A 12,377-nucleotide genomic window follows, 5' to 3' on the forward strand; every position below is an offset into this window, starting at 1 on the left:
CAGTAATTTCATGTTTACTCATATCCAACTGTAGCTCGCTTTCCGCACTAGTGATATTAGCAGATAAATTGCCAACACTGAACCGACTGCATACACGACAAATCACACTGGAAGTACGTGGAATGCGTCATCCACGATTCCATAAAACATCGGCAATGCATATGGTTATCGAAACACTGAAACGCGTCGACGAATTTACACACTGTAATTTACAGACTATAAAATTGTAACCTCGCCGTTATTAGTATCGCACTTAGCACTACGATTGCTAACACAGGTCTGCTGTGTGTAAATGGAGAGAAATTCCGGTTCTTTCAGCTATTTTCGCTTACGTTCGGGAAAATCAGTATTTCTGTTGTTTACTCCTTGATAGAGGAGGATTTCTGTTTTGGTGTACTCACCTTCCTGTGGTATACTGAATGTACCTGTGGACTCGCGAACGGTGTCCAGTTTATTATTGTTGACAGCTCTTTTGGTCGTCCTTGCCAGGCTGAAATGTTCTTTCCAAGCTGTCGGGCTGCAATCGCACCCACGTGGAATGAGCAACGGAAAATTCTCCCATGTTACAAATAGCTTGTAATTTCTAGAATTCATTGCAAATTCTAGACTGTTTTCAAGCTACTTTTTCCGGAAATTAGGTCAGAAACTTTGTAATTGACATCTGTAAAAACAGAAATGCTTTTAGTAAATGTTTTTGGGAGGTGGGGATGGGATGTCATTACCCCCATAACGCCGTCCCCCCCCCCCCACCCCCCCTGGAACCGCACCTGCTACAGCTGACAGCTGACACGAAGGGATTCGAAAACTTTAGTCTGAGTACGGGCAGGTACCTGCAAACACTATCTGCAAATGTGACGCAGCTTAGCGATTACTGCAGAGGGAAAGTATGGGTGGCTGTAACAGGCCATAACATGGCGAAAGTACTCTGCGCAAACACACACACACACACACACACACACACACACACGCACACACACACACACACACACAAACGACGTGGGACTAGCCTGAGGGCGCTTACCTTAACGGGGTCTCAAAACATTGTTACATAACGCATTTAGTCAGTTACTTAACGGTAATCATCGTTCCCTTGCACTTAGGGAACTATACAGTTCTGCAACCGCTGAACGATATTGCGAGTGATGTTCTTTAAACTGAAGTCTAGACGTATTTTTAATACACTAATTACATAAAAATATTGAACATTCCTATTAAAATGTCACGTCACTTAAACTCTTCGAACAAAGTCGTCCCGATTGTTTAACTCAAAAACGTTTTCGTTCACTGTACTGTTCATACTAAAATGTAAAGTCTGTTCTATTCGCGTTTAATCGTATAATTTATTCCTCTGTAGTACGCAGCACTTCATCCTTTCAACACACTCTAGAAGTACAAACACTAAGCTTTAGTAGCCAGCCGGCCGGTGTGACTGAGCAGTTCTAGGCGCTTCAGTCTGGAACCGCGCGACCGCTACGGTCGCAGGTTCGAATCCTGCCTCGGGCATGGATGACCTCAGATGTTAAGTCTCATACTGATCAGAGCCATTTAGTAGCCAAAATCGTCCAAAAAAAAATGTAAAAATAAAAGCGAGGAAATATTTTAAAATCTCATTTCGCACAGTTAGAAATGTGATTTTTTCCCTTAAGTCACACACTTTGAGTTTGCAGGAGTATCTTTTGTAGTAACATTGGATTTGCAGATATCTCCCTCTATCCCTCAGTCAGCCAGAAAATGTTCTGACTGACTGACTCATCATCGCACAGCCGAAACCGCTGAGGACGGAAACTTCCAGAGCGTGTGTATCTTATACTGTAGACATCGTTTAAGAAGGGATTTTTTGAAATTCCGCTCCTAAGAGTGTGAAATGTCTATGTCGCTATTAAGGCAATTTTGAAGCTAAAACTGCGAAACTTATTATTTGGTTCCTCGGTCAGACATAGAACAAAATACTTTTATAACTGTTTTGGAAATTTAAAGCTTAACTGAGTGAAATGGTGGGTGAATTTGTTTTTGAAAAACGTAGTTATCAAGGAACTACTATAAGATTTTGAAAGGTACATCTATGAAACATGGTATTTGACTCCTCTAATAAGAATGAAAAACATGTATCAGTGTTTTTGGAAATTCATCCCTAAGAGGGTGAAATAGGGGACGAAAACTTTAATGGAAGTATTTAGTTATATCAAAACACGTTTAAAGCAAAATCTATGAAAAATGATACTTGACTTCTCGGTTATAAATGAAGAAATATGTATTATGGGATGAAAGCTTCTACAGAATTATCACCAGGGATAATAGGATTAACAAAAACCTCCGACTCCAGCTTACGGAATCGTTTTTTTTGTCGGAAGTATATTCGGGAAAGACCGTGCTTCTACGCTCTTAATTAGCGTGAAAGGTTTAGAGGGTGCCTTTGTCAGAATTTCATAGAAAAAGGAACGGATCTTAAGTACATTAATTTTTCAGTGCGTCTGTTATATATTTATAAAACTGTTTTGTTATAGACCTAATTACTATGCAAATTAACCATTACTGATGACAAACTACAGGGTGTTTCACAATTAATGTTGTACACTTCTAGAGCGAACTTAGTAGATCAAGTTTTACAAAGGAACCCATGTCCAGGAAAGTCGGCCAACGACGGTAGAGAGCGTCAAGATCATAGGCGCCGGCGCCTGTAAATGTATGTGTGTACAGGGAGATTCCGTGATGGTGTTACAGACGTAAGGATGATGCAGACGGATAAATATATAAATTTGAGATAAGGGTCACTGGTTCGGAAACGAACTAGTCTAAAGTTAAAAGCGAAAGTCATTCAGATATCTCTGACAGTGGAATACATGTACAGGTACTTTTGTTGCTACGAACGTGGGGCATACAACTTTCCGAGGTGGTAGTATGGATCAAAACAAGAAAAAATATTCAGTAAACATGGGCTCTAAACTGCATGCCTGACGAGTTTTCAGCACTTTTTCCATCTTCTCTATTGGAGGAGTCCTCAAAGCGCTTAAGGTAGCGCTGTAGAGCCCATGTTTACTGGACATTTTTTTCTTGTTTTGGTCCATACTACCACCTCGGAAAGTTGCATACCCTACAGTCTTAGAAACAACAGTACCGGTACATGTATTCCACTGCCAGTGGTACCAGAACGGTTTTCGCTTCTAACTTTCGGCTAGTTTCTTTTCCGGTACAGGGACCCTGAACCTCAAATTGACACATTTATCATCCTAGAAAGTTTGCAACATCATCACGGAATCCCTTTACACACACACACGCACACGCGCGCGCGCGCGGACGCGTTTACAGGCATCAGCGAATATGTTTGACGCCTGGTAATATCATTGGATGATGTTTCCGTATGGGTTCATATGTAACACTTTATCCACTAAGTCCCCTTTACAGCCTCTAGAGGTGTGTAACATGAATTGTTAAACACCCTGTATATACCACGTTTAAGTGCGATTACACGTACAGGAATATTGTTTGAGATGACCAGGTACGCTGTTTCTAGATTATTGATTTGCACATAAACAATATGTATAAGAATATATAAATTCAATTCAGTTTTTAAAAATATGTAAATCTTATAGGAAGTATTGCTTTATAAATTTTAATATCCTGTCTGCAACTTAGTTTGCGCAGACTAGATTTACACATGAGTAACGGGCGAAACATACAAATTCTATTAAACAAAAACAAAAAAGGTGTTCGCAGACCATACAGTCTGCGCGAGCGAAGCAGCGGGCGCTAAACTAGTGTTCGCATATAGCGCTCTTCTAATGACGCCAGTGTCGAGAGAATCTAACGAAAAACCTTCGTCATCATCATTCCTGAGATAATCAGACAGGAATGTCGATAAAAGATTTAAAATTCGTCCGTTTTCAGCATAAAAACCACGTCTAAATAGAATCTTCTCCTTCCTACGTGCACTTAAATTTGCTTTCACATTTAAATTCAGGCCTAAAGTTTCCCCAAAAGATTAAGAGGGTCTGTTTTAAACGTATTATTAAAATACCATAAACATAACACAATACAGACTGTAATAATAAGCCAGGATAGTGTGACCGGATGATCTACCCCGTAACTTAGGGACAAGATCAGATGCATCATACAACACTAAACTCTAACCATTCAGCTCATCGTTATTTTGATTATGTCGGGCAATAAATCGGAGACGGCTCTCCTGTGAAACTATAAGAGACGTTCGCCACAGCGATGGGGAATGAACCCATGTGTCACGGGGGAATATCCTAGTCAGGTACAGATTAAAATTGGTTCTACTCGCCTGATTGGCCACGAGGAGGAATAGCATGACCCGGTTCTCTACAGACCATTTACAAATGAAGGATAAAATAGTGATGATTAAGGTTTTTTTGAAAGCCTTTCTAAAAATGTTCAGTTTCTTTAAACTGCAACATGGTATGCAAATAATTTAAGAAGATTTTTAGCCTGAAGTTTGAGTGCAGTCCTCGATGTTTGTGACCTCCTTTAAAAGAGTGTCTATGGGACGTACTGTAAGAATATGATGCCCCTCCTTCGCTGAGGCCAGTATGTCAAGTGTGTGTCTTCAGTGGAGGAGTACTGTGAAGGGAAATGTAGTGTAGTATAGTGTTTATTGTGCTGTGTTTGTCTTTTCGTGGATGACTGTCCAAATGAAAGAACACGAGTGGGTGAAACCGTGGGCAGCAAACAGTCTCCTACTTTCGAATCTCACTGAGGAGTCCGTCGAGCTTGTCCTGTGACCCCATCACCAGTGTCACGTATGCTCAGAGTGAAAGACTTCGCTGTGTAACTGAAGTGACCGGTGCTCAACTGGGCGGTCAGAAGAGACACGTCACCAACGCTACTCCCTATACGTCGAAACGCTCGTGATGTGAAGTTCAACCATCTGGATTCGAACTAGTAATCTCTGCATTTGCGTGCTTTGCTTCCTCTGCTACGGATACGAGTAAGTTAAGTATCGTAGAACAATTTGCCGCTAGTCACAGACTATTTGAGTTTCTTGTACACGGCAGAGTTAAAGAGACAGTCAACATCGATTGTGGTAGCGAAACTGTCGCTCTTATTAACTGGAACCTAAGCAGAGATAAAATTTTCGGTTTCCTCTAAGCCTAGAAGCGTCATAGACTTGTGACATACCTATGCTGAAGAAGCCGGTGAAACCAGTTCCAGCATTAAACAAGCGACACCCCGCGTCAAACAGATTCAACAGCCCGCAGTCTAAAAATTAGATAATATTAAAAAGGATCAATAACCCAGGAGCAAAAGGCGATTGGCGCTATAGTTTTGTGTCGTCATCACAGTAGTGCTGTAGAGAATTACAATACGCGAACACCACTGCGATGCGCCTGCCGCATCGTCGCTATTAGTATCACCATATTTACAGTACAGGGTGTACTTAGAAGGATGACCCAGTTATAAATTTTAATAGTATCAACTGTTAGCGTTGTAGAGTATTGATTCAAGGTCACAAACAGTAACTCAAACAGTTGTACCGGTACACTGAAGAGCCAAAGAAACTGGTACACCTGCCTAATACCGTGTAGGGCCCCCGAGAGCACGCAGAAGTGCCGCAACATGACGTGGCATGGCATGGACTCTATTAATGTGTGAAGTAGTGCTGGAGGGAACTGACACCGTGAATCCTGCAGGACTGTCCATAAATCAATAAGAGTACGATGAGGTGGACATGTCTTCTGAACAGCGAGTTACAATGCATCCCGGATATGCTAAATAATGTAGATGTCTGGGGTGTTTGGTGGCCAGAGGAAGTGTTTGAACTCAGAAGACTGTTCCTGGAGCCACTCTGTTGCAACATTGGATGTGTGAGGTGTCGCATTGTCCTGCTGACATTGCTTACGTCTGTCGGAATTCACAGTGGACATGACTGGATGAATGGATGGATGGATGCAGGTGATGAGAAAGGATGCTTACGTACGTGTCACTTGTCAGAGTCGTATCTAGGCGTATCACGGTTTCCTCATCACTCCAGCTGCACACGCCCCCACACAATTACAGAGCCTCCAGCAGCTTGAACAGTCCCCTGCTGACATGCAGGGTCCATGGATTGCCGAGGTTCTCTCCATACCCGTACACGTCCATCCGATCGATACAAGCTGAAACGTGACTCATCCGACCAGGCAACATGTTCCCAGTTATCAACAGTCCAATGTCGGTGTTGACGGGCCCAAGCGAGGCGCAAAGCTTTGTGTCGTGCAGTCATCAAGGGTACACAAATGGGCCTTCGGCTCAGAAAGCCCATATTGATGATGTTCCGTCGGATGGATTGCACGCTGACACTTGTTGATGGTCCAGCACTGAAATCTGCAGCAGTTTGTGGAAGGGTTGCACTTATGTCACGTTGAACAATTCTCTTCAGTCATCGTTAGTACCGTTCTTGTAGGATCTTTTCCCGAATGCAGCGATGTGGGAAATTTGATGTTTTATCGGATTCCTGAAATTCAAGGCACACTCGTGAAATGGTCATACGGGAAAATCTCCACTTCATCGCTACCTCGGAGATGCTGTGTCTCATCGCTCGTGTGCCGCCTGTAACACCATGTTTAATCTCAAATATTGATAACCTGCCATTGTAGCAGCAGTAACCTATCTAACAACTGCTCCAGACACTTGCTGTCTTGTATAGGAGTTGCTCACCGCGCAGCGCCGTATTCTCTCTCTTTCAACATCTCTCTATTTGAATGCGCATGCCTATACCAGTTTCTTTGACGCTTAATTGTAGATAAGCGCATGTGCGAGTATTACTTTGTTGTTTTCCCCTCTAACACCACATACGCAAAATGACGACTCCTCAGCGTGAAGCGACTAGAGTTCTGTAGTTTGCTAAGAGTGCATCTGATATTTCAGTTCAGCGTGCGTTTCGTTTAATTTAATTGTGATATTCCACGTGGCTAAAATATTCGCCGATGGTACAGTCAGTTCGAAACGACCGGAAGTGTGCGCAAATGCGAAAACACGGGACAATGGAAAGTGAAGAGGGTGTTTACCATGTTAGAGCATTTTACCTTCGTACTCCTAAGAAGAATGTTCGGAAGGCATGTCTTTAACTTCAGTTGCCAAAGACGACAGTAAGGAAGACTAAGAAAACTTATGTCCATACCGATTACAGTTGGTACATGCTTCAAACCCAGATGACTATGGTGCGCGTTGTAACTTTGCAAGTGAAGTGTTGCAGCGGGAAGATAATTTTCTTGATCGTGTGGTGTTCAGTGATAAGGAAACACTTCATTTAAGTGGGAACGTAAGTACCCATAATGCTCGTATCTAGGGGTCAGAGCATCCTCATGAATCTGTGCAGTATCACCAAGATAATTTAATGTTTTCTGCGATACATTCCGGTGTGAAGTGCACTTTTATTTTCGCTGAAGCTACCGTAACAGCGGTGGCTTATCGCATATGTTGCAGAATGGCTCTTTAATTAGAAGGTGACCCTGAAAACTATTTTCAACAATACCGTGCTCCTTGCCGTTCGCAACCCTTTGTACGAGAGTGTCTGTTGACCAGAGCAACCAATCCGACATTCAGCCAAAGCTCTTTTCATCTGGTTGGTTGGTTGGTTTGTTTAAAAGAGGGAGAAGGTACCAGTCCGCTAGGTCATCGGTCCCTCGTACCGATTAAAATAATTCCGCAAGGGTGGGAGTAAAATAATCGAGACATACAAAGCACAGCTGGAAGAAAGGAGAAAACCACAAGAATGACAGAAGGGCAACAAGCACTAAAATGGACAAAATCGGTCAAGAAAACCACAGAGTGGCGCAAGAAACATGTAGAAGAGATCGAAACAAGAAGGCAGATTACCATGGCTGGCTGGCCAAGAGAATCAAAAAGGAGAAGCCAGCCACTCTGCAGCACATTAAAACCTCCACCCTAAAAGCACTAGGGTGGAGGATACAGAGGGACAAAGGACATGTGCTAAAACTCAGATCAAGTGATAAAGCCCACCATCACGAATAAAACGTAAAACTAAAGCTGCTGTTGAGGCCTTGTCGCCCAACACCGAAGGTAGGGTGCTGGGAAATTTAAAAGTCCACCGCAGAGCGGCTAAAGTGGGTTAGTCCAGCAAGAGGTGGACGACAGTCATTTGGGAGCCATAGCATCACCGACGTGGATCCTCGCGACGGAGGAGGTAACCATTTGCTATCCACGTATCGCCAATGCGGAGACGGCAGAGGACAACTGATTCCCTGTGAGAGGACCGCATGGAAGACTTCCATACATTCATAGTCCCCTTAATTACACGCAGTTTGTTGTGCGTACTGTTATGCCATTCCATCTCCCAAAGCCGAAAAACCCTGCGGCGTACGACAGAACGCAGCTCAGTTTCAGAGTTTCCCATCTCCAGAAGCGGTTTCCGTGTAGCCTGTTTGGCCACCCTCTCGGCAAGTTCGTTGCCTGGGATTCTGATGTATCCTAGGGTCCACACAAACACCACTGAACGACCGGACCATTCCAGGGCATAGATGGACTCCTTATTAGACGCTACCAAAGGATGGCGAGGGTAGCACTAGTAAATAGCTTGTAGGCTGCTCAAGGAGTCAGTGCAAAGGAGAAATGACTAGCCAGGGCATGAGCGGATGTGCTCAAGAGCGAGAGATATGGCCGCCAGCTCTGCAGTGAAAACACTGCAGCCATCTGGCGAGGAGTGCTGTTCAATATTTCCTCCATGAACATACGCAAAGACAACGTGACCATCAGCCATCGAGACGTCGGTGTAAACAGCTTCATAGCCCTGGTACATGTCGAAAATCGAGAGGAAGTGATAACAGAGCCGCAGGGTTAACGGAGTCCTCAATGTGAAAGTTCCAGAAGAATCTGCGGCCTAGATGTACACCATGGAGGTGTACATGAATGGACTTCGAGGAGAGGTGGTAAAGGGAAGGACTCCATTCAGACAGAAGGGACCAGACGCAAACTGAAATCTTAAGCTCTGACCTGGGCCACCGATACGGGAGATGAACCGCCATGGTTGAGAAAAGAGAGCGGTAATTCGGATGCGGAGGAGAACTACGAATGTGTGAAACATAACTGGCGAGCAGTTGTGCACGCTGAACCTTCAATGGAGGGACTCCAGCCTACACCAGGATGCTGGTCACCAGACCTGTTCTGAAAGCTCGGGTCACTAGGCCACAGTGGTGCACTGGGTCGAGTAAACGCAACGCTGAGGGCGCCGCCGAACCGTAAACCAAACTCCCATAATCAAGGAAAGATTGAATAAGGGCTCTGTAGAACTGCAGCAGCGTAGAGCGATCTGCACCCCAGTTGGTGTTCCTCAGGCAGCGGAGGGCATTGAGGTGCTGCCAGCACTTCCGCTTAAGCTGACGAAAGTGAGGTAGCCAACTCAATCGGGCATCAAAGACCAGTCCTAAGAATCGATACGTCTCCACTACAGTGAGTGGATCGTCATTAACGTAAAGTTCAGGTTCTGGATTAACAATGTGATGCCGGTAGAAATGCACGGCACACGACTTCGCGGCTGAAAACCGAAAGCTGTGGGCTAGAGCCCGTGGCCGCGCCTTGTGAATGGCTCCCTGTAGGCGCCGCTCAGCAACACCAGTACTGGAGGAGCAGTACGAAATGCAGAAGTCATCTGCATACAGAGAAGGAGAGACCGATGGCCCTACAGCTGCTGCTAGACCGTTAATAGCCACTAAAAATAGAGAGAGTCAATATGGAGCCCTGTGGAATGCCCCTGAATACAGAGGTAACTATGGGAGCCACCAATTTGGACATGGAAAGCATGGAGCGACAGGAAGTTTTGGATAAAAATCGGGAGCGGACCCTGGAGACCCTACTCATACAATGTGGCAAGGATATGATGTCGCCAGGTCATGTCATATGGTTTATGTATGTCAAAAAAGACGGTAACCAGATGTTGACGTCTGGGAAAGGCTGTCCGGGTGGCAGACTCGAGGGACACAAGATTATCAGTAGAGTGACCCTGGCGGATGCCGCCCTGACATGGAGCCAGTAGACCACATGACTCCAGGACACGACCCAACTGCCAACACACCATACGTTCGAGCAGCTTACAAAGAAAGTTGGTGAGGCTGATGGGCCAGTAGCTATCCACATCAAGCGGGCTTTGACCGGGTTTGAGCACCAGAATGATGGTGCTCTGCAGCCACTGTGATGGAAAGACGTCATCGCACCAGATCCGGCTGAAGATGACGAGGAGATGTCGCTTGTAGTCAGACGATAGACGTTTAATCATCTGACTGTGTATCGGATCCGGCCCAGGAGCTGTGTCGGGGCAATGTGCAAGGGCTCTGAGGAGCTTCCACTCTGTAAATGGGGCGTTATTGGGTTCACTGTGGACGGTAGTGAACGAGAGGACTTTCCTTTCTATCCTCAATTTGAGGGTGCGAAAGGCTGGGGGGGGGGGGGGGGGGGGGGAGTTCTCCGACGCAGAGGCTCGAGCATAGTGCTCAGCAAAGTGCTCGGCAATCGCGTTAGCGTCGGTACATAGCACGCCATTGATGTTAATGCCAGGGACACCTGTTGGGGTCTGGTACCCAAAAAGACGTCTAATCTACGTCCAGACTTGGGAAGGTGATCTTTGGCACCAAATGGGCGACATATACCTCTCCCAACACTCCTGTTTCCGTCGTCTTATAAGCTGGCGAACGCGGGCACGGAGCCGCTTAAAGGAGATGCTCAAGGGAACGGTGCCGCTCATGTCGCTGTAGAGCTCGCCGACCCTCTTTAATTGCCTCAGCTACTTTCGGCAACCACCAAGGGACTGACTGTCGCTCAGGGCACCCTAAAGAACGACGGGTCGCGTTTTCCGCCGCAGTAACGATCGTTACAGAGACCTTCTCAACGACAACATAGATGGCACCATGTGGAGGAGATTTAGCGGTGGCAGCAGAGGTGAAGGCTTACAAGTCTGCCTTCTCCGCTCAGGACTGACTGTGTGTGTGTGTGTGTGTGTGTGTGTGTGTTCTCGGCCGATGATTAATGACAGTCGTTTGCAAAGTAATGCCACCGCTCATCGCTCTGCTTGGGAACTTTGTTTTCCATTTTCGCTTACGTAAAATACCGATAGTTAACATACAGCCGTTTAGATTTGCATGGAGACAAAGCATACTTGTCCAACACATATGTTCCAGGTCGCACTTTTGGTAGGCGTGACTAACTGCAACGCTTTGCAACACTGGGTGTGCCGCTCCCAGCTGCATATGTGAGACTCCCGTCATGTTAAGCGACAATTCCTAAGCGAAGAGCAAAAGAAATTTTCGAAAGCACACGGGGAGAGTCCGAAATGTCCAACTTTTTACAGGTCCATCACGCTGGCGTTTCTAAGACGGATCTTCGTACCTGCTCCTTTCATACGGCCACATTTCTGTCTCGATCTTCTTGGTAGTCTCTTTTCTCTGTCTCGTTAACGGTGTTGGAGGCGGAATTTGCTGTAGTTGCAGCCTCGCGCTCGGGGCCGGCTACAGCGATGGAATTTCCCGAATGTTACTTTTATGACATTACAGTAACGGCAATTGTGCGTTCCCCATGTATGAATTGTAAATAAAGATATTACGTGTGCCAGGCGCAAGAACGTAAAAATAGTATCTCAGAATCTTTTATTTCCACAAAACAGTGTGTTTCGACCACGTCTGTTGACTCCTAATACTTTACAACATGTTTACACCCCTACCATTAAAAAGATAACACAATAGTATATCCTCAACTTTAATAAAGACTCTGGGTTTGTTATTAGGGCTTTCAGTACTTGTCACTCACAGTGGCACAACACGGGAAGCGCTCAGAAGCAAGGTATTGAGCTACCTCAGAACTGTACCGAAGTGCCTCATCAAGGCTATCATCAAAGTCTTGAATCTTAAGTCTATCCGATTCTTTTTTTGCATCTATATTAATGGTCAGCTCTGCCCACAAGCAAGAAAGAGCTTTATTTATGCAGGCAATGTCGCCCTTACAGCTCAACAGACAACTTTTGAAGATGCCGAAGAGAGGCTCTGCCATGTTCTTACAAATTCTAGGCATGATATTGAGAGAACCAGCTGAAATCGAACGCAGCGGAAAGTAGTATGTGCCTTTCACCTCAAAAACAGACATGCTGTTTCACTCCCAAATATCTACGAAGAACTCGTGACCGAGCTCTCACCTACAGAACACGCTGCTTGAACACTGCAAAGGGGTTATCAGCAAGGAATAGTATTCTCCGGAAATTACTTACCTGGAACAACATGGGGGACGCATCGTAAAAACATCAACAATAGTCCTCCGTTTTTCAGCTGCAGAATGTACCTGCCTCGTCTGTCGCAACTCTCCTCACAAGGATCAAGTAGATGCCGCCTGAAGTGAGATCTGCAGACTCATTTCGCGTCGTTTGAGATGTACACAAC

General features: G+C 45.2%; 1 protein-coding gene across 3 annotated transcripts in view; it reads right to left on the reverse strand.

The window, feature by feature from the left end:
- LOC124612733 (cell growth regulator with RING finger domain protein 1-like) overlaps window positions 1-12,377 on the reverse strand; it is a 365,374-nt gene that overhangs the window by 79,674 nt on the left and 273,323 nt on the right. The gene's annotated exons all lie outside the window — the stretch shown is intronic.

Source organism: Schistocerca americana, chromosome 4, assembly GCF_021461395.2.
Source record: "Schistocerca americana isolate TAMUIC-IGC-003095 chromosome 4, iqSchAmer2.1, whole genome shotgun sequence".
Classification (NCBI taxonomy): Eukaryota; Metazoa; Arthropoda; class Insecta; order Orthoptera; family Acrididae; genus Schistocerca; species Schistocerca americana.